At 43.2% G+C, this 24,764-nt stretch overlaps 1 protein-coding gene across 1 annotated transcript in view; it reads right to left on the bottom strand.

The window, feature by feature from the left end:
* The window catches only part of Arhgap32 (Rho GTPase activating protein 32), a 340,655-nt gene extending 324,487 nt beyond the window's left edge, over positions 1-16,168 (bottom strand). The window contains exon 1 of the mRNA XM_045146281.1: positions 16,150-16,168. The gene's annotated coding sequence lies outside the window, so the exon portion shown is untranslated. The remainder of the gene's footprint in view (positions 1-16,149) is intronic.
* Between the last annotated feature and the right edge of the window lie 8,596 nt (positions 16,169-24,764).

Genomic DNA, 24,764 nt, shown 5'->3' with positions numbered 1-24,764 from the left:
AATCTTCAAGTCCAATAATTCTAACCAGCAACAAGTCTCTGGCATTCCAATTCTGCCCCTCCAGCTAAGCTACTCACAGTCCTGGAAAACTTCATCGGGGCCAGCAGCTCCTTGGCAGCCATCTCATGGTCCCGGCATCTCCACTGCAAGCCACAGTTCATCCTCATGGCCCCATGGGGTCTCTATGCAGGCAACCAGCAAGCCCGCTTCACACTGCCCATGCCCATTTCCAAAACACAAGACCGTGTTGCAAACTCAATGACCCTCTTTCCAGCATTTCTTATACTCCACGATAACAGGTAGGGTGCCAATTTGTTAATCCAGGGGGGAATAAAGCAGACTTTGAAGAACAGGACACTCCTTGAGCACTCAGACCCCTTCAAAAGAGTCTACATTCTTGTTGCCCCAGCGCAGGTCAGCTAGCCCAGTCTCATAGGTTGTAATCTTTCAGTTGCAGCTGAACAGGCAACAGTTCACCCAAAGGTTTTTCTTTCTGTGCCATATCCTACTGCTCATACCAGTTCATTTCTACGCAAAGCAACCCTGTACAACTTCTCAGGACATGGGCACAAGAGCAAGCTTCTTACACAAACTGCTAGCCCAGTTCAAGCAAAGCTCTTTCTCATCCTCATAAGCCAAACCTCACAATCCATAGTTCTTATTGCATTCAGGTCTTGCAGCTCAGACCAGAATAGTCCATCAGGCTGTACTTACAGCACTGCAAGGCATCTCTTAGGCCAAGGTTTCAAATCCTCCCAGTCCTTTTGAAAATCAGCTCCAAAAGGCCAAAGCCACACAGTCAGGTGTCTAGCAGCAATCCCACTCCTCAGTACCACTTTACTGTTGCAGTCCGGTTTGCATTGCTATTAGAAATCACCCAACCAAGAGCAGCTTCTGGGAAAAAGAGATTTATTTTGGCTCACAGGCTCAAGGGGAAGCTCCAAATGGCAGGGGAAAAGGATGGCATGAGCAGAGGGTGGACATCACCCCCTGGCCAACAAAAGGGCATGGGGAAACTGGCTATAAAGCCCATAAACCCACCCCCAACAATACACTCCCTCCAGGAGGCATTAATTCCCAAACCTCCATCAGCTGGGAACCTAGCATTCACAACACCTAAGTTTATGGGGGACACCTGAATCAAACCACCACACCATGCTCTAGAGCAGAAACAGGAATCCAAATTCCTATCTCTGACCTGGATATTTAAAATACACAGTGGGACACCATTCTCAGCTAGCTTGATTTATAACTTGAGAATTTTTAGACAAATAGCACATGGACTTCCATGTGTATTCTTGCCCCAGTTTCAAAACGTTAGGGATGGGCCTGGATGAAGATCTAAAAACCCTGTCATGTGAGGGACAATTGAAGAAAATGAATACATTTATCCTAGAAGAGGAAAAGACTGGAAGAGGATGAAACAAGCAGTCATCTTTCACATGACAGCTAAAGAGCTTTCTAATGAAAAATCAAGCAGGTCTGTGTGGTGCTGGGAATGCAGGACAGGACATTACAATTTAATAGAATGAAGTGATTTTTACTTTTTTGTCATTTTTTTTTAACTCTTTAAGAGTCACTCTAAGGGGCTGGAGAGATGGCTTAGAAGTTAAGGTGCTTATCTATGAAATAAGGACTCAGGCTCTACTCCCCAATACCAAGTAAGCCAGATGCACAAGGTAACACATGCCTGGAGGCCCTAGCATGCCCATTCTATCTACCTTCCTCTCTCTCTCTCTCTTTTTTTTTCTTCCTCCCTCTCTCTCAAATAAATAAATAAATAAATTTTTTAGGTTAGTCTGGAGCAAACTTGGAAGAACTTGTTTGTCATTTCAATAACCGTGTTTTCAGTCTGAAAATACAAAAGCAAGTGTAGTGATCATCTCCCAGGGGTAAGTGGAAAGAATTCTGACCTGAAGAAAGTTAAGACCTCATTTGTCCTAAGGTCTATACAACTGCAGCATTCACCAATCCTACCAAGACACATCTCTTTATGCAGAGACACGTACTATGAGAAAGAAACAAAATGAAGGCTATACTCTCAAGTAAACTTTCTTCCTCAAAAAGCTACCAACTTACATATTTTATCATGTGCTTACTCATAATCATGAATGTGAAAGATGGCCATCATTAGATGAATGGATAACCAAGATGTGGTATATCTACACAATGGAATTCTACACAGCAGTAAGGAAAAATATGACACAATGAAATTTGGAAAAAAAATGATCAAACCTGGAACAGATCATTCTCAGTGAACTCACCCAATCACAGAAAGATAATCGCCACATAGTCTCAGTCATCTACAGCTCCTAACCTGAATCTACCTGAGATGCCAACATCCCTTATAAGCATCTCGAGGATCAGACAATAGGGAGGTGGGGGAGGGGAGGAAAAGGTTGGGGGTGGGAAACACAAAACTGGACCTAAATGGCAATGGTACCATAAAATTGTACATCCTAAAAGACAGACTAAATGATTGAACCTTCATCAGGTCCTTAGAGGCAATACCTGATTCACAAGGCCCTGGAAAGGGTATGATGAAAACTGACCTGAATCTTCTCCTGTTTCTCTCTCCCTCTTCTCTATATCTCTTTCATATTACTTATCTTTTTCTTCCTTCTCTTCTTAGGCACTGACCTGTAACTCCCAGAACCAGCATGTGGCTAACATTCACAATGAGCTGTTGATCTGACAAACCTACAAAGTTTCCCAAAAGACAGATTTCTGTCAGAGTACTTGATGAACCACCAAAGGTTAGTCGTAAGACCCTTCTAGTGAAGACACCATATGCTGTTGGTACAGAACATAGAGTGACCTGGCTGGAATCTGGAAGAGAGTCAATCCCCACACAGTTAGCACATGTAGTGCCAGAAGGTGGTACATGAGCAACTGGGCAAAAATGACCAACATCTGTCCAAGCAACTCATGGTCTAAGCTACTCAGCAGCAAAACAACTTGGTGTGATGCTCACACAAGTACAAAAGTGGCACACAGCCATGGTGGGAAAACAACTGCTCTTGATTTGGCTAATGGATCTGCTCAGTGGAACAAAACCCATAGCTGGAGTTGGGAATCAAGTCAGAACCATATCCAAAAACAAACCCACTCTCCATTATCAAGCTCCCACCAATTGTGGGCTACAAGAGGGCCTACACCTATGCTCTCTAAAAAAACAAAGGTTATCCCATTTACCTGGCACTAACTTTACTCTCCGTTGGAGAATTTGCTTCTCTTTTTCAGATGGACACAGATTCTAAGGAGAGAACCAGCCCACCACACCTCAAAAAGGCCCTAGCTGAAACTAAGAGTAATTGGGGAAATGAGCAAGAGTGCTGCTTTCTTGGTGAACCTGGTACCAGCACAAGGGTGAAGGAGATAAGACACAGAGAACACTCAACTCCTACCAAACCAGATATCCAGACATGGAGGCTCCCAAGTATTCATCATTGAAGTAGACCTAAAATGAACCCAACATGGATCAGGGAAATTTGCATAAGAGGGGGCAAAAAGGTTGTTAGAGCCATATGATGAGTCATTATGCACACAGGCATTGCCTCTTACCCATAACTGATGGCTGACCCCACAGTGCATGACCCACATTCCATAACTAGGAGGGTCCCTGCAGAGTGGGGAGGACAGGGAGGAGGTTAACAATGACACCAACATGACTGTATACACTGTGTACATAACGAATAAAAAAAATGAGGGGGACAGGTTCTATTCCCCAGGACCCACATAAGCCAGATGCACAAGGGGGCACACGTGTCTGGAGTTCTTTTGTGGTGGCTAGAGGCGCTAGAGTGCTCTCGCTCGCGCTCGCTCTCTCTCTCTCTCTCTCTCTCTCTCTCTCTCTCTCTCTGCCTATTTCTGTATCTCTCTGTCAAATAAATAAATAAACAAAAATAAAATATAATAACATAAAATATGAGGGTGAATTCTTCCATTATACAAAGTTATTACTAATTAAAGTCAGACGCAGCCTTGTCCCAAAAGAATTTTTTTCCACATTGCAGAAAATCGTAATCTCCACTGTGCTACCAAGTGAAATCTCTAGCTTGTGGTTATCACTAAGAATGTTGTCCATTCCTACAATAGATTCAGGAACCTAAATGTCCCCAGTAACTCTTGATTAAAACAATCCTTCACCAGCCATGATAGTTCATGCCTATAACCCTAGCACTTCAGAAGCAGCAGCATAAGGATCATGAGTTCAAAATTAACCTGGGCTACATAAGGAATTCCAGGCAGCCTAGTCTACAGGGTAAGACATGAAATGTTTATGAAAAATGTGATTACAAATTAAATGCATAAGAAAATAAGAATAACAAGAATATAAAATGGAAAAGACAGATGGAAGTAGTACTCTATATAAGTAATCACAAAGGTATTGTGGACACAAAGAAGGCAACCAAACACTGATCTGAAAGAAGCAATGTTCAAATCAAAGGGAACAGCAAGCTCACATCTATTAACAAAGTATGTGTTTGCCTTACTCAGGTGGAAAAAAAAATCTACCTATTTGAATGGGGAAAATCAAGAACAATGAATCACCAAATGCTGAAAAGATGTACAAAAGGAGCCTCTTCAATGCTGGAGGAAACATACAATGATATGGCCACAAGAGAAGGCAGTACGGCAATGTCTTGCAAAAGTAAACATATTCTAAACCGGGCATGGTGGCACACGCTTTTAATCCCAGCACATGGGAGGATCGCCAAGAGTTCAAGGCCACCCAGACACTACATAGTGAATTCCTGGTCAGCCTGGGTGAGACCCTACCTCAAAAATATTTTAAATTAAGTTAAATTAAAAAGTAAACATATTCTTAGCATTTAATGCTCATAATGGGATTTTACTCAATGCCATTTACTCCTTGGTAATATTTAAAAAGGACTGCAAGTCCACATAAAATCTGTATATGGATGTTTAACAGCAACTTTATAAACAACTGACAAAACCTGGAAAAAACTAAACTATTCTTCAGTAGGGAAATAAGCTGTGGTAAAGTCAGACAATGAGATGTTATTCAGTGCTAAAAAGAAAGAAGCTACCAAGCCACAAAAATACAACCAGGAATCTTAAATGCATATTACTAGGTGAAAGCAGCCAATGTGAAAAGACTGCATAGTATGTAATTCCAACAATGAGACAATCTGCAAAAGAGAAACTAGAGACAGCCAGATAGCCTGTGATTATCAGGAGTCAGGAGGGAAGGAGAGATGAATATGCAGAGCACAGAAGTCCCTTTACAGCTGAGATACTGTTCTGCAAGTACTGCAATGGTACACCAAAAAAATGAGCCCTGGACTCCCAGTGATAATGTGCCAGTGTGGATTACTCAACCTTGACAAACATACCATTCTGGCAGCTAAGGAGTATAAAGGAAATGTCTGTATCTTCTATTCTGCTTATGAACCTAAAAATTAGGTATCCAATGGCCCAGGGATAGAATGCTTCCCTAGGATATGTAAGGCCCTAGATTCTATCCTTAGCAACATACACACACACACACACACACACACACACACACCACACACACGTGTTACATCGGGCATGGCAGCTTATACCTACTTAAGAGGCTGAGGCAGGAGGATCACAAGTTCAAGATCATCCTTGATTACATTATCAAGTTTCAGGTCAGTCTAAACACCAGTGTCAAAAGCAAGCAAACAAACAAACAAAACAACTTGGGCTGGAGAGATGGTTCAGTGGTTAAGATGCTTACCTACAAAGGCTAATGACCAAGTTTAATTCCCCAGGACCCACATAAAATGCACAAAGTGGCACAAGAGTACGGAGTTTGTGTGCTATGATTAGAGGCCCCAGTGCCCCTTTTCTCTTCCTCCCTCCCTCCCTCCCTCCCTCCCTCCCTCCCTCTCTCTCTCTCTCTCTCTCTCTCTCTCTCTCTCTCTCTCTCTCTCTCTCTCTCAGATACAGTGGCACACACCTTTAATCCCAGCACTTGGGATGCAGAGGTAAGAGGAGCACTGTAAATTCTAGTCCAGCTTGAGACTATATAGTGAATTCTAGGTCAGCCTGGGCTAAAGGAACACCCTACCCCAAAAATAAAAAAAAAACAAAAACAGGACTGGAGAGATGGCTTAGTCATTAAGACTAAGGACCCATGTTCACTCTCTCTCCAGATTCCACATAAGCCAGATGCACAAAGGTGACACAAACACAAGGTTGTACATGCACACTAGGTGGCACAAGTGTCTGGAGTCCAATTTCAGTGGCTGAGTCCCTGAGTCAATTCTCCCCGGCAACTCTCTTAAAAACATAATAATAAACCTTAATGAACAACACAAGAGGAAGATGAGGCTGAAAAGAAGCCCAAAGGTAAATCATGTGCTACAAACATTCTGGATTGACCACACTTTCTGTCATTGAGACAGGTCTGTATATTATAGGATAATCAACAGCATCCCTGACCTCTGTCTACTAGATGCCAGTAGCAACTTAAAATGTCCCTACAGGCAAAACCTCCCCAGTAGATTTTCACTGACATGGCCAAGATGAAGGTTTTGTTTCTATGATAATATGTTAAGGTTTGGCTTTTGCATTTAAGTGTATTAGAAAGCCATCAAACAAGCTGGGAGAGGGAACACAAACCTTTAATCCCAACATTCAGGAAGCTGAGATAGGAGTTTGCTTTTGAGTTTGAAGCCAGCCTGCAGCAACAGAGGGGGTTCCAGATTAGCTTGGGCTACAGTAAGACCCTGTGAGAGAAAGAAAGAAAGAGAGAGAGAGAGAGAGAGAGAGAGAGAGAGAGAGAGAGAGAGAGAGAGGAGAGAGATGGAGGGAAGGAGGGAGGGATGGGAGGCAGGCCGGCAGGCAGGCACACATTAAGCAAGAGAATGTTGGGATGTGAATAACATTTACTATTATTTGAGCTCTTATAATGGGAGGGTGAGGAAAAGGATACAGACTGGAACAGAAGAAATCTGTTGGCAGTTTTCCAGAAACCTGTTTAGCCTAGGTTATTAACATGCAGTCATGTCCAGTTCATATTCTGAGCAGAACTGATGGTACATAACAGAAGACAAAGGGGGGAAAAGGCAATGGATGAATGGAAGGGTTTTATCCAACACAGTGCATGAATGAGGGTGCCACTTATGGATATGGGGAAGCAGTGAGGAGTAGGAAAGAGCAAATGAAAAGAATTTATGATCCTGCCTTGTTCATATGGTCCTCAGAGGTGTCAACTACACATCCAAAGGCATACTAACACTCAGGGGGTAAAGTCATGGGAATGTATAGAAAATGATCACTGAATCCCTAAAAATGGAGCACAGGTACATGCCAAATATTCATGTGGGAGTAAGAAGAGGTTAAACTCACAAAAAAAAAAAAAAGGTATATAAAGTGAAAATGTGGCTGCTGGACAGTGAAATGCCAGTGAGAGGTTAGTAAGGTGCAGATACTGAATTGGATATCAGTTCAAGCAAGCTACAGGTCACTGTAGCCTTGAGTAAAAACAATTTCAGGGCTGGAGATGTAGCTCCATGGTAGAGGGCTTACTTAGTGTATGCCCAGCTTCTATCCCCAGCATTGAAAAACATACTGTTTTTGTCCATTTGAGACAGGCTCTTCCTCCCCAGCACTAGCTGACCCAGAACTCACTATGTAGACCATGAGGGCCCCAAACTGTGATGATCCTTGTTGCAGTTCCTTTCTAGTTGCTGGGATAAAACACCTGGCCAGACCTGGCTTCTGGGAGATCTTGGCTTCAGCTTACAGAGCCAAAAGGAAGTTTCATCATGACAGGGAAAATATGGTTCAAGAAAAATAGCAAAAAGAAAGAAAAAAAGAAAGGAGCTACATCTTGTCACATTATCTGGGTGAAAGTAGTCTGAATGAGCTAGCTCTGAACACCTACTGGGCTAGACTAAACACCCCCCACCCCCCCTACATACCTCCTCCAGCGAGTTCCACCTCCCTAAGACCCCACAACCTGCCCAAATTATCACCAGCTGGGAGTTAAGTATTCAAAACATATGATCCTATGGAGAACATTTCATTCAAGCTACCACAATCCTCCTGCCTCTGCATCTAAACTGCTGAAACTATAGGAGTATGCCACTATACCCAGTCCCCTTCAAAAAAACTGAGACAGGGTCTCATGTAGCCCAGGCTAGCTTCAAATTCACTATGGAGCTAATGTTAGCCTTGAACTACTGGTCCTCCTGCCTCCACTTCCCAAGTGCTGGGATTATAGACATGAACCTCTACACCCAGCTAAAACTGAAGAAAAATTTTCAGTGAAATGGTGAAACAAGAGATCAAATGGATATAACACAAGAGAGAATCAATGGTGAAGGAGGAGAGATACCAAATGTAAACAATTCTTGAAGAAAAAATCTGCTGCAAAAGAGAAGAAAGAAACTGGGCAGAAGTAATGCCACAGCCGAACCAAGAGTGACTTAAGGCAGGTGATTAATTCCATAAAGTACCAGTATTCAAAGAACAGGCTTTCACAAGCTCACTACCACAGAGACAAGGCAGGGGTGATTGCTTACTCGTCCAGCTCCCTCTAAGGTGCAGCTTTCGCTTACAAGATTAATTTCTATATCCCAGCACTGTGCTAACATCCCACATTCTTATCCATAAAAGGGGGAAAAGAGGAAGTGAAAGGTAACTAGCTTCCTCTCTAAGACCATGACAGGAATATCCCAAACAAATCACTTTTCCACAACCATTCAGCCAAAGTTGAGTCACATGTCCACACCTAGAGATAGTCTAGAAATCACTCCCTGGCTGGTTGGACACTTGCCAAGAGAACACCTGAAGAAAGCTACAATGCAGAGTACCTGATGGACAGTTAGTTATCAGGCTTGCCAGTGACACAAGTCATGTGAACCTTCTAAGGCAAGATCCAGTAGAAGGAGAATGGTAAATTGGGACAGAAAAAAAAATTATAGAAATCAAAACTTTAAGAAGGTGAGAAGGAATAAGATCTATAGCTCAAATGAATTGTCTCAGAAACAGGGTCTCTTTGGTCTCTTGTCAGTACTTACAAACTTGGGTTTTCAGAGGAATGTTCATCCTTCAATGCACTTCTGGAGAATTAAAGCAGGTACCTCCTGACCTTCCATTTAGTAAGCCAAACACTGCACAGACTGCATGTGAAACCTGGCATGGACAGAGCAGTTCCTCTTTAGGTACAGCCAGATTCATTCTGAGAGGCTGCTTTTCCATCACAGAAAATGGCCAGTTCCACAAGTAGAGGGATTCCACACAGTTCACTTGCACATGATCAACAGCACCAGCCACAAAACATCATCTATAGTACAACACCTAAGACTGCATGCTGCCAGATCATCCTGCTGTCTTGCCTACTGTTTTATATGGTTCTTTCCTAACAGTTTATCTTCCCAATCAAATGAACAACTCCCAAGGGCAGAGACTTAATGACACTTTCTTTCATATCTACTTTCCACTGCCTGTAGCATGATGCAAGATACATAAATGTACCTTAGTGCCTACTGATAAGAGATTTGGTTTCCTTCGTCCTGGGGTGAGGAGTACTGCTGAATGTAGAGAACCACCAGATGTAACATGATGACTAAGTCTCTGGGGTTTTCCTCAGGTAGGTCGACCTGGGTAGTACAAGATGATGGTCCCCACTTTATAAAAACATTAGAGGATCAAAGAATTTTGTTGCTTAGGGCTACAAACATAGTTCACCAGTACATTAACAGTGTATACACAGGTCCTAGGATCAAGCCTCAGCATGGCAAATAAATATACCTATATGGAAGGGAGGTGCAAGGGACCTCAGAAACCTCCAGTCTGGTCCCTTATTTTATACATGAGGAAAATGAGTCTGAGAAAGGTGGATGATGTGTCCAAAGTCTCTGATTTTGGACAGAGAGAGAGAGAATAAACATGCTAGGGCTTCCTGCCACTATAAATGAACTCCAGATACATGCACTCACTTTGTGCATCTGGCTTTATGTGGGTACAGAGGAATCCAGCCCAGGCCACCAGACTTTTCAAGAAAGCACCTTTAACCACTGAGCCATCTCTCCAGGCCCCAACTTGGATTTACAACCTTGAAATAAAACACCCTCTCATCTTAGGCCTCTCTGTTGTTAAAGTTCTGCAAGTAATACCCCAGCATGGGGCTATCATCCACAATGACCTTTTGATCAGAGAAACCTACAAGGTTTTCTAAAAGAATGACAGATTTCTGTCAGAGTACTTGATGACCCACCAAAGATCAGTGGTAAGACCCTATTGCTGAAGACTCCATATGCAGCTGACACATAAAATGGACTGGCATGGCTGGAGGCCAGGAGAGAGTCAATCCCCAAACAGTCAGTGTGTCTAGTGCCAGAAGGTGCTACATGGGCAACTGGGGGAAATGACCAATATCTGTCCAAGCAACTCATGATCTAACCTACTTAGCAACAAATAACCTGTTGTGATGGCCACACAAGTGCAATAGTGGCACACAGCCATGGTGGGGAACCAACTGCTCTTGATTTGGCTAACTGATACCCTCAGTGCTGCTGGACCCATAGCTGGAGCTGGGAAACAAGTCAGAACCATATCCAAACATAAGCCAATATCAAGCTACCATCAATCATGGGCTACAAGAGGGCCTACACCTATTAAATTCTCTATTAAAAAAAAAAGTAAGGGTTATCTCATTTGTCCTGGTGCTAACTTACTCTCCGTTGGAGAATCTGCTTCTCTTTCTCAGACAGATGCAGATCCTAAGGAGAGAGCCACCCCATCATACCTCAAAAAGGCCCTGACTGAAACTAAGGAAAATAGGCAAAACAAGCAAAGGTGCTGTTTTCCTGATGAGCCAGATACCAGCACAAGGGGGAAGGAGACCAACACAGAGAAAAATCAACTCCTACCAAATCAGAGAGCCAGAGCCTCAGAGGCCCCCAACACCTCTTCACCCAAAATGAACCCAACATAGCTCAGGGAAATTTTGCGGAAGAGGAGGCAGAAAGTATGTCAGAGCCACATGTTGGGTCATGATATGCAGACACATTTATCGTACCAATAACTGTGGGCTAACTCCACAATGCACGACCCATTTACATCAACAAGGAGGGGACATTAGGGAGGGAGTAGGTCACGGATGAGCCTAATAATGGTACCAAACTGCCTGTATTTGCTAAATAGAAAACTAATAAAAAAAAATTTTTTTTAAAGAAATGAAGTTAAGAAACATACCCAATTTCTCAACTGTAAGATAATTTAGGCCAAATATTTCAGAAAGCAATTTAATATCAAAGTCTCTAGATAGTAAACTACATTTCTCATTAGGAAAAAATTAACTTTTATTATTTCAACTCTAAAGAGAACATTATAGCAAAGTTAATGCAAATCATAAGACTCAGAATATAGCATTCACACGGGAAAGTTGTCTAACCCTGGCCTAATTAAAACAGACTTTTCTCACACATCTTTCTTGAAAGAAAAAAAATTCAGTACCAAAATAGACATGATATTTAAATTCACCTTGCAAATATAAGAACATCACCAGGAAATTACCAAGAACCAAGCCTATGGAAAAACATAACCATCTTTCCCTAAATCCTTAACAATCTTAAAATATGCAAGTACCTAATAAATGTAACACAGTACAACATAAGAAATTCCTTGGACTAGAGAGATGGCTTAGCAGTTAGGGTGCTTGCTTGCAAAGTCAAAGCCCCAGGGTTTGATTCCCCAGGGCCCACATAAGCCAAATGCACAAGGTGACGCATGGTCTGGATTTCATTTGCAGTGGCAAAAGGACCTGGTGTATCCATTCTTCCTCTGTCTCTCGCTATCTGCCTCTTTCTCTCTCCCTCAAAAAAATTTTTAAAAAATTCCTCAAATTATTACTAACTCTTAACTAAACTGTTTCACTAAAAGAGAAAATTCCATAACAGGTAGTGCACTATTCAGGAAAAAGACTCTACCATCCAAGGTCAAAGGTTACACACATATCTTAGACATTTTCAGACAAGAATCTGTAATCATCATTTACTTAATGTTGACTATTCACCAGATAGTGTGTTAGGCCTTGATGTGTTCCAGTTCATTTAATCCTCACTACAGGGTAGATTCTATACTATTACTGGGGTTACAATGGAGGTACCCATGGCACCAAGATGTTAGTTTATTGAGGGCCAAAGATTTTGAATATCAGAACTAGCATTGTGACTCAAGTTGACCTGGCTCCAAAGAAAAATTAGTAACTTACCACAGATCAGAACTTCATAATGAGGAGACAACACCTCTGCTAATTAAAGCAAAAAAATGTCAAGTCCTAAATCAGGGACTGACAAACTTTTTTTTCTGTATAAGATTAAATCAAGATTTTAGGCTTTGCAGGCCATGCTATCTCTGTCAGAAGTGCTCAAATCTACTACTATATACCAAAGTAGCCAGGGACAGAACATAAAATGAATAAATGTGACTGTGCCCCCCATTTAAAATTTTGCCTAGGGATTAAACCCAGGATCTCACAAATGCTAAACAAGGACTCCACAATTTAGTCATATTCCCAGACTCCAACTCCCAACAAAATTTAAAGGCAATGAAATTGGAGTTTTATACAATTTGCACATCTCATGAAATGTTACTCCCTTTTGATTATTTTTCAACCATTTAAAAATTTAAAATTCATCCTTACAAGGCTGGGAAGATGGCACAGAGGTTAAAAACAGGCAAAGCCTACTGGTCCGGGTTCAATTCCCCAGCCACTCATGTTAAGCTGGACAGATATTCATTCATAGCAACAAGAGACCAGGTATGTGCATGCATACACATAATACACACACACACACACACACACACACACACACACACACACTTTTTTTAAATCATCCTTAGACACTGGGCATAGTGGCACAGGCCTTTAACCTCAGCCCTTGGAAGACTGAGATAGGAAGACAGCTATGAGTTCAAGGGCAGCCTGGGGGCTACAGAGTGAGTTCCAGGTCATCTTGGGCTACAGCGAGACCCTTCCTTGTAGGAAAAAAACAGTAAAGTCATCCTTAGCTCATAGGCTATTCAAGCCTGCAATCTCTATTGTGCCAATCGCATACTAACTAATGTAAACAAACATAAAATGTATTTGTTTGTTGTATTAGAGTGCTAGGGCTCAAACACTGGTGTACACACTAGGCAAATACTCTACCACTGAGCTACATAATCCAGCCTTAAAAAAATAACTTTACCACTCACAAATTCATACTTCTAAACTTCTTGGGTATTTTGAACTAATACTTTAAAGAAGCTCAAAGTCTCAATAAACTTGACCTGTCCTAGAAAACCGAAAATTCCAAAGACCAGAACTGTAGGTACTACATGGGAATTTCCTCAAAAAACATTACAGAATCACAAAATTTTATAACAGGAAGAACTCTAACACATTATTCTTCTTTATTTTTGAAGCTGCTTTAAGACAATTATTGAGGGCATATCACAGTAACAAAGCACTTGTCTAGCATGCATGAGTCCCAGGATTCAATCCCAAACACCACAGAAAAAACAATTTACAAAACAGTTTGCTAGGCCAATTTGCCAGGTGAACTAAGTCAGTATTGGACCCTAGTTTTATATGTAATAGCATTGCCATCTTACACATAAAATGAGATTTACAAAGCACTTCCACATCATCCTATCACCTAATCCTGCACAGTAACTGTACAAAGAAAACAATAAGCTTTCCCACCTATTTCAGGAATAAGAAAAACAAGCTCAGAAATGTACACAAGGAAAGTACAATGTCACTAAGTTACTGAGCAGCATAACTGCAGCGATGGCCTCTCTTCAAGTCCTGCTGCCTCTTGACCACTTCCATCAACATCAGGTTTCACATCCTTTGGTTAAACCCTAAAAATTCTCAAGGATTGCTTGTCTTAGCATTTAAAGATACCACTATGTTTATTTTGTCTTATTTTTATTTTGCTGCCAATCTTGTAAAGAAAACAGCTGCTTAGTCCCTGGCATTTATTAAATGCATCACTAGACAACCATGAATCTTACATTGTCCAAGTAATATGCCCAGGACAGCTTGGGAAAGGAAAAGCCTATGAAAAGTCATCCATACGGGGACTGGGGATGTAGCTCAGCTAGTAGAATGCCTGCCTAGCGTTCATGAAGTCCAAGGTTCAATCCCTACCACAACATAAACCAGGTGTACCTGTAATCGAAGCACTTGGGAGGTAGAAGCAGGAGGATAAACTCAAGGTCATCCTCAGCTATCTAGTGAGTGTGAAGCCAGCCTAGGATACAAGAGACCTACCTGTCTTTAAAATAAACTTTCAAAAAGTCATCCAAAAAGAGAAAAGGCAACAATAAAAACATCTGCAATGTATCTTCAAAAAAGAAAAAAAGGAACAATGAAAGAGAAAGAGTGAAGATGAAGGTACTGCCATTCTAATCTCATCCCAACTGTGGCTGAGCTTCTGGTGATCGGAAAATGATGTGGAGTTGAGAAAAGGAAATAAAAGAAACAGAATTACTACTGGAATTCAAACCAACCTCAAAGGCTCTAATGACAGCTGAGCCTGCCTAGCTGGTTCTTAGCCTCTCCCTAACAAAACAGTTACATAACTGAACAAGGTTCTTCAACTAACATTTCCTCCCTGGCCCACTTATGTCTTTTGTCCCCCACTGCTTCACCCTGTCACCACATCCATACACAAAATCATAAGCAATCTAGGATGCCACCATTCTTGCGTCCAGACAAGTCTCTGTCCAAAGTGCTGCTTTATTCTAGGGAGGACTGCCACAGGGACCATGATGGGAAGAGACAACTGGCTGAAACACAGCTCCAACTAAACACCATTACAGACTGTTCCATGAAGCATCACCACATATCCAACCTTAGAATGAATCAGAATCCAAACATTCCTGAAAATGGAAATCGCATCATCAGAATCCCTTATCCTCACAAACAACCCTGTGAAAAAGAATACACACCAAGGAGCACCTGATTAACTTTGAGGATGTTCTATAACAAAATTGTTTCCTGCCCACTCCAGTCCAAGCAACAAAAGTTGACTGTGACTTGGACTTCAATTCCATCAAAAAGGAAAATTATATTCATAAACCACAACCAACATTACTCAAAAAAAAATATTACAACAAATCTAGTCACTGATTTCAACTAGCTCACTCTGTAGACTCCACCAGCCAGAGACTATGGCGCCATTTGCCTTCACTTCTTCCAACAGATACACACAAATACAAGAGAGGTTTGCAAAAGCAACTAAAGTATCAGTGACGTTTTTCCCAATTAGACAGATTTAAAAGGTCTTAGTCCCAAATAAAACTGGGATGATGGAAAATAAAATATGCTGACAGTAAGGCCGCAGACCAGCATTCCACGTTACTACACCCAGGGCCCAGATTATTTTTAAAGCTGAGTGCAATTCTGCATCAAATCAAAATTATAATTATTCAAATTCTATTTCCTAAAGATAAACTATAAAACTATAACCCAAGCATCCTGCTGGGGGCCTCCTCCTCCCCTCCTCTAAGCTTCAGTCATAGAAGGTGAGTGCTAAAGGGTACCAAGGCAAAGTAACGCTAAGCAGTCAGCTCTGACTCCCTTACTGTGACTTGTGTGCAGTGAATGAAAAATCTTCAACATAAATATTTATTCTAGTCAACAAAATGGGAAAAGCGCCACGCGGGGCAGCAAGAGAAGTCGAGGGTCCTAAGTCACCACTACAGTCCAACATGTAGCAGCAACTTCAGCCAATTAGAAAGATCAGGGGGGCAAACTCCGCCAGTGTCCTGGGGAGCAGGGACATGTGGCTCAGCTGCCCTGGCCGCGTGCGGGGGGGTGGGGGGAAACGCTCACGCCAGGGCTGCTCTGGGAGAAGTGGAATCCCCAGGGCCCCGCTACGCTATTCTGGGGTGGGAACTGCAGCAGGCCAGGCACGGGTCCCAACGCTGGCCCCGTTCACCCAGGCCACGGGAACGCGGGATGCGAGCGGGAGGCAGCTGGCCCAGAGCACCATCGGCCGGGGAGGCCGGGGACCGAGGAAACCCGACACGGTCCTCCAAGAACATTTGATCGGAACGTTTACTTTCGGAATTCTTTTTTCAAAAACTGGAGAGGCCTCGTAGCCGGCCCACGTCACCCGCTCCCCCGGCCCTCCCGCGCCCCGGCCTTACCGAGCCCCGCGGCCCCGCCGCGCCGCGGCGTCGCTGCGCCCCGCTCTCCGCTCCGTGTCTGCCCTCCGCGGGCCGGGCCCGACGCCCTCCGCCCGCCGCCGCCGAGCCTAGCGCCTGGCCACCCAGGGCCGCCGCGGGGGCTCGGCCGGGCGCCCCCCGCGCCAGCGCCTCATCCCGCCCGGCCTCCCCGGCAGGCTCGGGGGCGGGGGCGCCCGCTCGGGCCGCGGCCTCCCCGGTCCGCACGTCAGGCGCGCACCGCGCTCGCCCTCCCGCGGCGCAGTCGACCTCCCGGGGCCGCCGGTGTTCGGGCTCCGGTGCCCCTCGCCCGGACGCCTTCGGGCCGCCCCCGCCCCGCTGGCCCGCGCGCGTCCCCGCCGCTCGGAGCCCGCCGCCCGCCCGCCCAGCCGCCCCCTCCGCCTCCCGCGCTCCGCCTCCTCCGGCACCCACGACGCCCGCAGCGGGGAGAAGAGGCTCGCCGCCGCGGCCGCGGGCACGAGCACGCGCGAGGAGGGCGGGCTGGCGGGGGCGCGCACGGCCGGGGGCGGGGGCGCGCCGAGGCCCTGCCTGCTGTTGTCCGCGGTACGCACGTGCACTGCGGGGGAGCGCGGCGAGGGCCGCCCGGGGAGCCTGCCCGGGCTGGCGTGGCGTGGCGTGGCGTGGGGACTAGCCCCCAGCGGGAAGAGGGCTGGGACGCGGTCGGCGAGCTCGCCCGTCGTCGGTAGCCTCGCAATCCGCATTGGCCGTGGTGCAAGAATTAAAAGCCTGCCGCCGCCGCAGCACCAGGAAGAGGCGTGCATCCTTCGAGACCAGCGGCGGCTCCGCTCTACTCCCAGCTGAGCCCAGACTACTGTCACCGCAACCCGAGGGCTGGGACACCCCTCGCCACGACCCTGCGCGTTTGCTTGTAGAATCAGCTCGCGCTGCTGATGGTTTGGAACGGGGTGGGGTGCCTGAAAGTTGCCTCTGTTGGCCTATTCTTTTAGGGTCCAGGAAATTGTAAGCCGCGGCGCAGGCTTCCCCGAGAAGGGAAGGTTGGTAAGAAAGGTTGATAAGGAGTAGCAATCCTGAAGGCGCGGGCGAGACTTGTGGAGGCCAGTGACAGGGCTCACTGGGAACTCCCTGAGTGGATGGCATTGCCCTCCTTCCTTCTCTGGTTCCTTTTGTTCCGCTCCAAAAGCTGAGCAGCTCTTCACTTGCAGTGACCATCGATGTGACAGAATGCTGGAACTGTGTCTTGATATTCTACGCAATTCCTTTTATAGTTACTTTTTTTCATTTATTTATGTACCTTTCAGTCCTTCTGGCTCGTTCCGTAAGTAAATGTTGGGGATGAAGGAACGGTTACTCTCCCTCTATAACTTGATGTTATTTTCAAATCTATTAATGCCAAATACCGCATCATGTAATGTCACTGCAGTGATTTGGGTCCACACAGCATTTAGTTATTCAGTGGGAGTCACTAAATGTAAAACATGGCCTTGGCTACAATTAGCAGAATTTCAAGGACACACATAAACCCGGATTTCGTCCTGGAGAAAAATTTGGGAATGAGCATGTACAGTAATTACATTCCCCTGCCAGCTCTGCTGGAACGAAAGTGTCTTTCCAGACCAAGCCCCTAGATGTTTGCTAGCATAGAGCCAGGGAAGCTGTGCAATGAGAAATACAGACACACAAACTGGGAAGGGAAAAATATAAAGAAGCCATGTCTCAGTAAATACATCCTACTGCCAGTAGTCAGACGTACTAGGGCCTTAATGGTAGTTCCTAAGTGCCAAAACTAAAAACTTGTCCCATCAACAGTTAAAAAAAATTATTCTTTTACCAAATTGCAGTGGCCCTATGGGGCTCATCTTTGGACCATAGAGAGCATGTCTGCCAGAGAGGCAAGCTTGGACTGATAACCTGCACATTCTCAGGGTTTGGTCAGCATTAAATGCAAATATCCTGTAATACCAAGAGGAAGTCAATACTGACCCCCCCAAAAAAAATTATCTATGGGAAACAAGCTTTGCCCATGGCTACAGTATCTTGGCTACACAAAGCTTAGATAATGGCAGTGTGCATTCTTTTCAGAAAGCCTTCACAACACGGTTCTGCATAAAACCCTGAAATAGAGCTGCAGCCACTGAATGTAATGGTTTTTGCTCTGGAGTTGGGAGTGAATGATATTTAAAGGAGCTAGGATGAGAGGTATTTTGCTTTATAGCCTCAAAATGTTTTGTTAACTATCATGTTTGTATTAGATGTGATTCATATGGGTTCCACATGTTTTCCAAATGCTGGAGGTGTGTGAACAAGTTCAAAGGTGCCCCTACTCCTTTATCTGTTTTGAGCCAGCATTCTCTCTCCCTGGATAGAATCATCCAGATGCCCTTGTGCATCCGCATTTATCATTGCCAGACCTGCATTTAAACCAAAGGCTACAATCACCAGGCAGGGTTGCAGCCACCTTACGTTGGTGTTTTGAATGCTGGTAATCAATTACCTCTGTCCTAATAACACCCTCAGTGATTGAATACACAGATTACAAAAATTGTAACATTTCCTTAAAAAAACAAAAACCTGTCCAACTGGAAGATGAAGCTAAATGATACAATTTGACCTGTTCAGTATTTACAATGTGAGGGGCAGAAAGAGGAAGGCAAACTCCCCCTGTCTTTTAAGCTTTGGAGGCCTCAGGCTGTCCTTTTTCTGGGTTTCCATTGTCATCTTCCAGGAGATAGCATCTGGGCTGGCTCCCTGCATCTCTAATCTGTTGCATTGCAGTCCCCTCTAGGCTCAGAAGCAAAGTCACGGTGCAGACAAGAGGAGCCAGCCAGGAGGGCAGTCTCACAGAGGACTGCAACACTTACCTAACCTTGAATTTTAGAAAGAGACTGTGAATTAGCCAAGGGAGAGAGAAGGAGCTTATTTGCTTATTTCCCAAAACTGAATGCTCAACAGCTGTCTTGAGACAAGTGAGTTGCTGAAAATAGGCCAGTTTTAATAGAGAATTTTCCCAAAGTAAGAATTAAAATTGCCTAGCTTATTTTTTTCCCCTGGTCAAGGGTCCAGCTCCACGGTGCATTTTGGGGAAACAAGACAAGGCAAGAGATTTTTGAAAATGTTGCACACTCCCAACAGTTGGGCAACAATAAATCCAGGTGCAGTTTTTAAAGTGATAACTGCTCCAACTTCTCTCCCCATCACATTTTGATCCATTAACCTTTGCTGCAACCATTTAGAACTTTTACTTATTCACCCATAAAAAAATTGCTTTTCAGTCTTTAAACGTTGGTATCAGCTATACCTGTCTACAGGTTTGCTTTTGAATCATTCCTACTGTAGCTCCTTTGTCAGCCCCTTCACTGGGTCCTTTTCTTCCTCCAGTATTCTAAATATTACCTTCTGCAGAGCTCTGACCTTGGGACCTTCCTATTCTCTTTCTACACTCAATCCTGGGCAGGCTCTTCCAATCTCAGGCTTTAAATAGCCTCTATGCATTGACCTGACCTCTCCCAGAACTCCAGGTTCATATATCCAGCTGACTCCCAGACACATCTCTACTGGGTATTTCAAACTTAATGTTTCTAAAGCAGACTTTAAAAAAAAAAAAAAAAGTCCTTCTACATAACTCAAACAGGCCTCAAACTCACTACATAGCCCAGGCTGACCTGGAATTCAAGAGCCTTCATCTAGTGAGTTTATGGGCATGCACAACTAAGCCATTTCTCCTCCTCTTCTTTCTCCTCCTCCTCCTCTACTTTTGTAGGACTTGGAATCAGACCCAAGCATTCTAATTCAAAACCAAACCAAAAATTGCTTTCTCCAAAGGAGTTCATTAGGAGAGAATGAAAGACAAGAGATGGTCAGGGGGAAGTGAACATGGTTAAAATACATGTAAAGAATTGCTTTAACTCCTTCCCATCTCATGACTAAAACATCTTTAGCTCACCCACCACATTCCTTTTAGCAGGAAGCTTTCCAGTTCTAAAGAACCCAATCTCAAGCTGGAGAGATGGCTTAGTGGTTAAGCGCTTGCCTGTGAAAAAACCTAAGGACCCTGGTTCGAGACTAGATTCCCCAGGACCCATGATAGCCAGATACACAAGGGGGCTCATGCGTCTGGAGTTTGTTTGCAGTGGCTGGATGCCCTGGAGCACCCATTCTCTATCTGCCTCTTTCTCTCTCTGTCTGTCGCTCTGAAATAACTAAATAAAAATAAACAAAAAACATTAAAAAAGAATCCAATCTCTTCTCTTGGCTATGCATACCTACTCTACCCCATGATCTTTCTCCTGATGCCTGCTATTCTCCAAATAGCTACCCTGCTTTCATTCCTTCCTCTCCATGATCTGGTCATTACAAAGCCCCAAGAACTTATTTCAAAAGGATAGTAGGATAATGGCATTTTAGCTCAAAGCTAGCTCTCCAGAGTTCTGTGCTTCTAGCCTCATTGCCATGAAATCCAAAGATTCCTTCCCAGATTTTCCAGTCTCTTCAACCCTACTCAACTCTCCAATCTTTACATCAGTTTACTATACTGCAGCCATACCTGCCTCCTGCTGTTCCTCAAACCTGCAAGGACAGTCTCACCTTCCTGGCTTTTCAATTAACCTCCTGTCTGTTCTCTAAAGCATTCTGCCTCTGTCGTCTTATTCTGCTTTATTTTTTCTCCCACAACACTTATCACTCTGTGATTGTGTTGTGAGATTGGTACTTATTACCTGTCTCTCTTACCAGAAGCTAAGGTCCATAAGGGCAGGTACTTCATTTACTTACCATGGCATCTGTATTGCTGAGTGAATGAATAAATGGTACTAACAGCCTTCAAAACTTATATGCTTACATTTTATCTATTATTTCTTATGTATTATTTACTATACATGGGAACAATTTCAAATTATAAGATTAAAAAATTTGCAAACTAACTCAAATCTCCAGAAGTCTAAGGAAATATCAAGATTTAGTAGAGAAAAGTATGTGTGTGTGTACACGCTTGCCCACACACGTGCAAATGCATTCCAGTGCTGGTGATCAAACCCAAAGCCTCTCCCACATAGCAGGCAAGGGCCCTACCACTGACCTGCACTGCCAGCTCCTTGGCTTTGTAAGACTACACAGCCCAGGCTGGCCTCAAAGTCTTCCTGTGGACATCTCCTAAGAGCTGCACTTACAGGAATGAGCCACACCTGGCAAATGAGAAAGGTATTTATTAAATGAGTAATTTAATGTTTGCAAGACCAAAGCAAATACCTAATCTTGCAATTAGGTTTTTATGTGCAAAAATAAAGACACTGAAAAATTAAAGTCAAATGATATGAAGTGGTTTCTCATCTCCAAATGAAATAATTAGTATGAAGAAAAAGGCATACGGTTAATTTTAAGAGGTGCAAGGTCTCCTTTTCATTTTCTATCAGCTATCACCATGTCAACATGAACACTAAAATTAATGTCTATCTCCATTTGGAAAGAAGGCCTGCTCACTTTCCTCTTGAGGAGTATGAAGGTAGAATGATTCCATTTTTATGAAAATGATTTAGAAGAAAGTAAATTTAGAAACAGTGATAACTTTGGTTCCTAATTTTTGTCTAATATTTTAAGAATAAGAAAAAACATACATATTTTGAATGACTGATTTTAAAATGAGATAGCAAAGTACTGTGGCTTAGATATGATTTGTGGTGAACCCCCAGGAGTTCATGCATGGGAAGCTTAGCCCCCCTAGTTAGCAAGGTTGCAAGGAGGTAGAACATGATCTTTTAAAATATTTTATTTATTTATTTGTAAGAAGAGAATAGACTCACAAGGGCATAGTGCAACTGCAAATGAACTCTAGATGCATGTGCCACTGTTGCATCTGTCTTTACATGGATACTGGGGAATTAAAACTGGATTGTTAGGCTTTGCTGACAAGTGTCTTAACCACTGAGCAATCTTTTTGATTACACTTGATTACATTCTTTTTTTAAATTTTTTTTGTTTGTTTATTTTTATTTATTTATTTATTTGAGAGCGACAGAGAGAAGGAGGGAGAGAAAGAGAGAGATAATGGGCACACCAGGGCTTCCAGCCACTGCAAACGAACTCCAGACGCATGTGCCTCCTTGTGCATCTGGCTAATGTGGGTCCTAGGGAATCAAGCCTCGAACTGGGGTCCTTAGGCTTCACAGGCAAGTGCTTAACTGCTCAGCCATCTATCTAGCCCTACATTCTTTTTTGATATGAAGCTTCCCTATGTTGCCTAGACTTATCTCCAGCTTGCGGACTTAAGTGATCCTCCTGTCTTAGGTCCACGTAGTCCCTGGAGTTACAACCATGTATATCCCCATGCCTGGCTTGTAAAATATCTAAAAGATGAGGTCTGGTGGGAGTTGATTTGGTTATTGGAGGCACCTGCCCTTGGAAAGGAGCCAGGTAGTTCTCATGGGACCCTATGTTAGTTTCTTTTCAGGAAAAAGTTATTATATGGGAGTAAATCTGCCCCCCTCTGGTCTCTGACTTCTGTTTTTACCATGTGATCTCTCCTTCTGGCATCTGTTCCTGCCACGATGACATCTGCTGTGATGTGATGTCACCCAGGGCCCTGGCCAGAGCCAGCATGTACTGCTTAGAATATGATGCCCCAAAACTATGATCTAAATAAACCTCTTTTCCTTATGAATTACCCAGCCTCAGATATTTCATTATAGCATTGAAAAACAATGTAACAGACAAAGCACCTATACAATCACACAAATATTTTACCTATATGAGGTTCTGTACTCTATATAATCATAACAACACATTATTCATTCTCTAGTCAGATGTGAACTTGGAACAGAAAGTGAAAGGACTAGCACTAAAATGTAAACATTTGTATGATGTTTTTAATTCTTGTTTTTATCAAGCACATGTGGAGCTTATTAAAAAATCTAATGAGCAAAGAGACATTACATTTTTACATAAGAGATCCCTAAGGGGCAGAAAATGCCACGGAGGGGAATGTAGTATATAAGGGCTTTTTGAAGCTGTGTGCTCAAGCAAGCATGATCCTTTATATAAAATGTATACTTGAAGTGACATGAAGGAAGTTATAGCCCCCTTTGGTGGCTGTGACAGTCGTGAGATGGTGCTTTGACTTGAGAATGCACACACTGTCAACACATCTTACTGTAAACACATCGAGTGTGTCGTTCTTCCCTCCTCCAAAGCTCAGCTTGCTTGAATCAGCACTCTGCTCAGGCACATGGTGATGCTCCCAAGTCTGTTCTTAGACCTGAAGAACTGAAGCCAGTGTTGAAGTAGATGGGAAAATGACTTGGGAAAGCTAAAGATCAAAGAGAGGTCATTGGACTTGAGGGCAAGGCTTTCCCAGGGTGCTCTCCACAATTCCCCTCCCACAATTTTGTCTTTCATGGCTTCCAGCTTCCAAGCTTAATGTATCTCAGATGATCTAAAACATCTGTGTTTTCTTGAGATGGTAAAAATACATGTTGGCTGAGAATTCACCTATGCTTCTGAACTGAATGCTTTAGATAAGAGGTTTCCGGGGCATCTTGACAAGAACTGTACAGATAATCCTATATGGTATTTGATTTGGTTTCTTTTTTAAAATCTCTCTACTTGGCTTAGGAAGTTATTTTGTATTTAACTTTAAGTACAGATGATCCCTAGATATACTGGGGACTAAGGGTCATAATATGCCAAACAAAACAATAAAACTACCATATCAAAAAGATTATTCCCCTGTTCCCCACTCAATTTTTTCTCTTATGTATTTCATGCTGAAAACTAACAGTGTTACTCCTCAGAGTGATATAAAAGGCCATTGTCAAGCAGAGTTGATAACAGACTCAAGCTTACCAGCTCACTCTTTCTTTCTCAGGTCACATTCTAATTTAAAAGCATTTCTCTGAGGTTCTTGATAGACTTTTTGTTTTACAACAACCTTCTTACTTATGAAAATGAAGAAGTTTGTTAAGTAGTAGTATAGACATGATAAGAGTTAAGCAAGTGAGAAAATTATAATTTAGTTAATTTAGAGTGTACCTCTGAGTAATGTTCAATGGACCTACTGCTTAGCCAGGTATAAGAGACACTGTTGATTTTGGAAGAAATTGAAACACAGATGAATGTGTTTTATCAGCATCTACATGCTGATAAAAGAAAGTCGTCTCTCTTTTTTATGAGCACATGTGGTTGGCTGGATCACTGAAATCCTGGACAAGAACATTATTTAACAATAACATGCATCCTAGCCTTTAGGAGGCTGAGTCAAGGAAATGAGAATTCAAGGCCATCCTGAGCTACATAGTGAAATCCTATCTCAGAAAAAAGACAGACACATATGTTATAGTTTGGATCTGGAATATCACACACACACACACACACACACACACAGAGAGAGAGAGAGAGAGAGAGAGAGAGAGAGGGAGATCTGTGTGTTAAAAGTCTAGTCCCTTGCTTGGCAATAAATACTAGGTGGTAGCAGAAACCTTAAGATGTGTAGCCTAAAATGAAATGAACAGGCAAGTCTAAAAAGATGAAGTCCAAATGCTTAATAAAATGCTGAAAAAGAAACTCTTTAACATCTTTAGTATGCAAGGAAATATGTTAAGTCAAAGCTACACTGAGATTCCTCTGCACCCCAG

Source organism: Jaculus jaculus, chromosome 3 (genome assembly GCF_020740685.1).
Source record: "Jaculus jaculus isolate mJacJac1 chromosome 3, mJacJac1.mat.Y.cur, whole genome shotgun sequence".
NCBI lineage: Eukaryota > Metazoa > Chordata > Mammalia > Rodentia > Dipodidae > Jaculus > Jaculus jaculus.
Note: the sequence above shows the minus strand (reverse complement) of the source record. Positions and strands in the feature narration are given on the sequence as shown.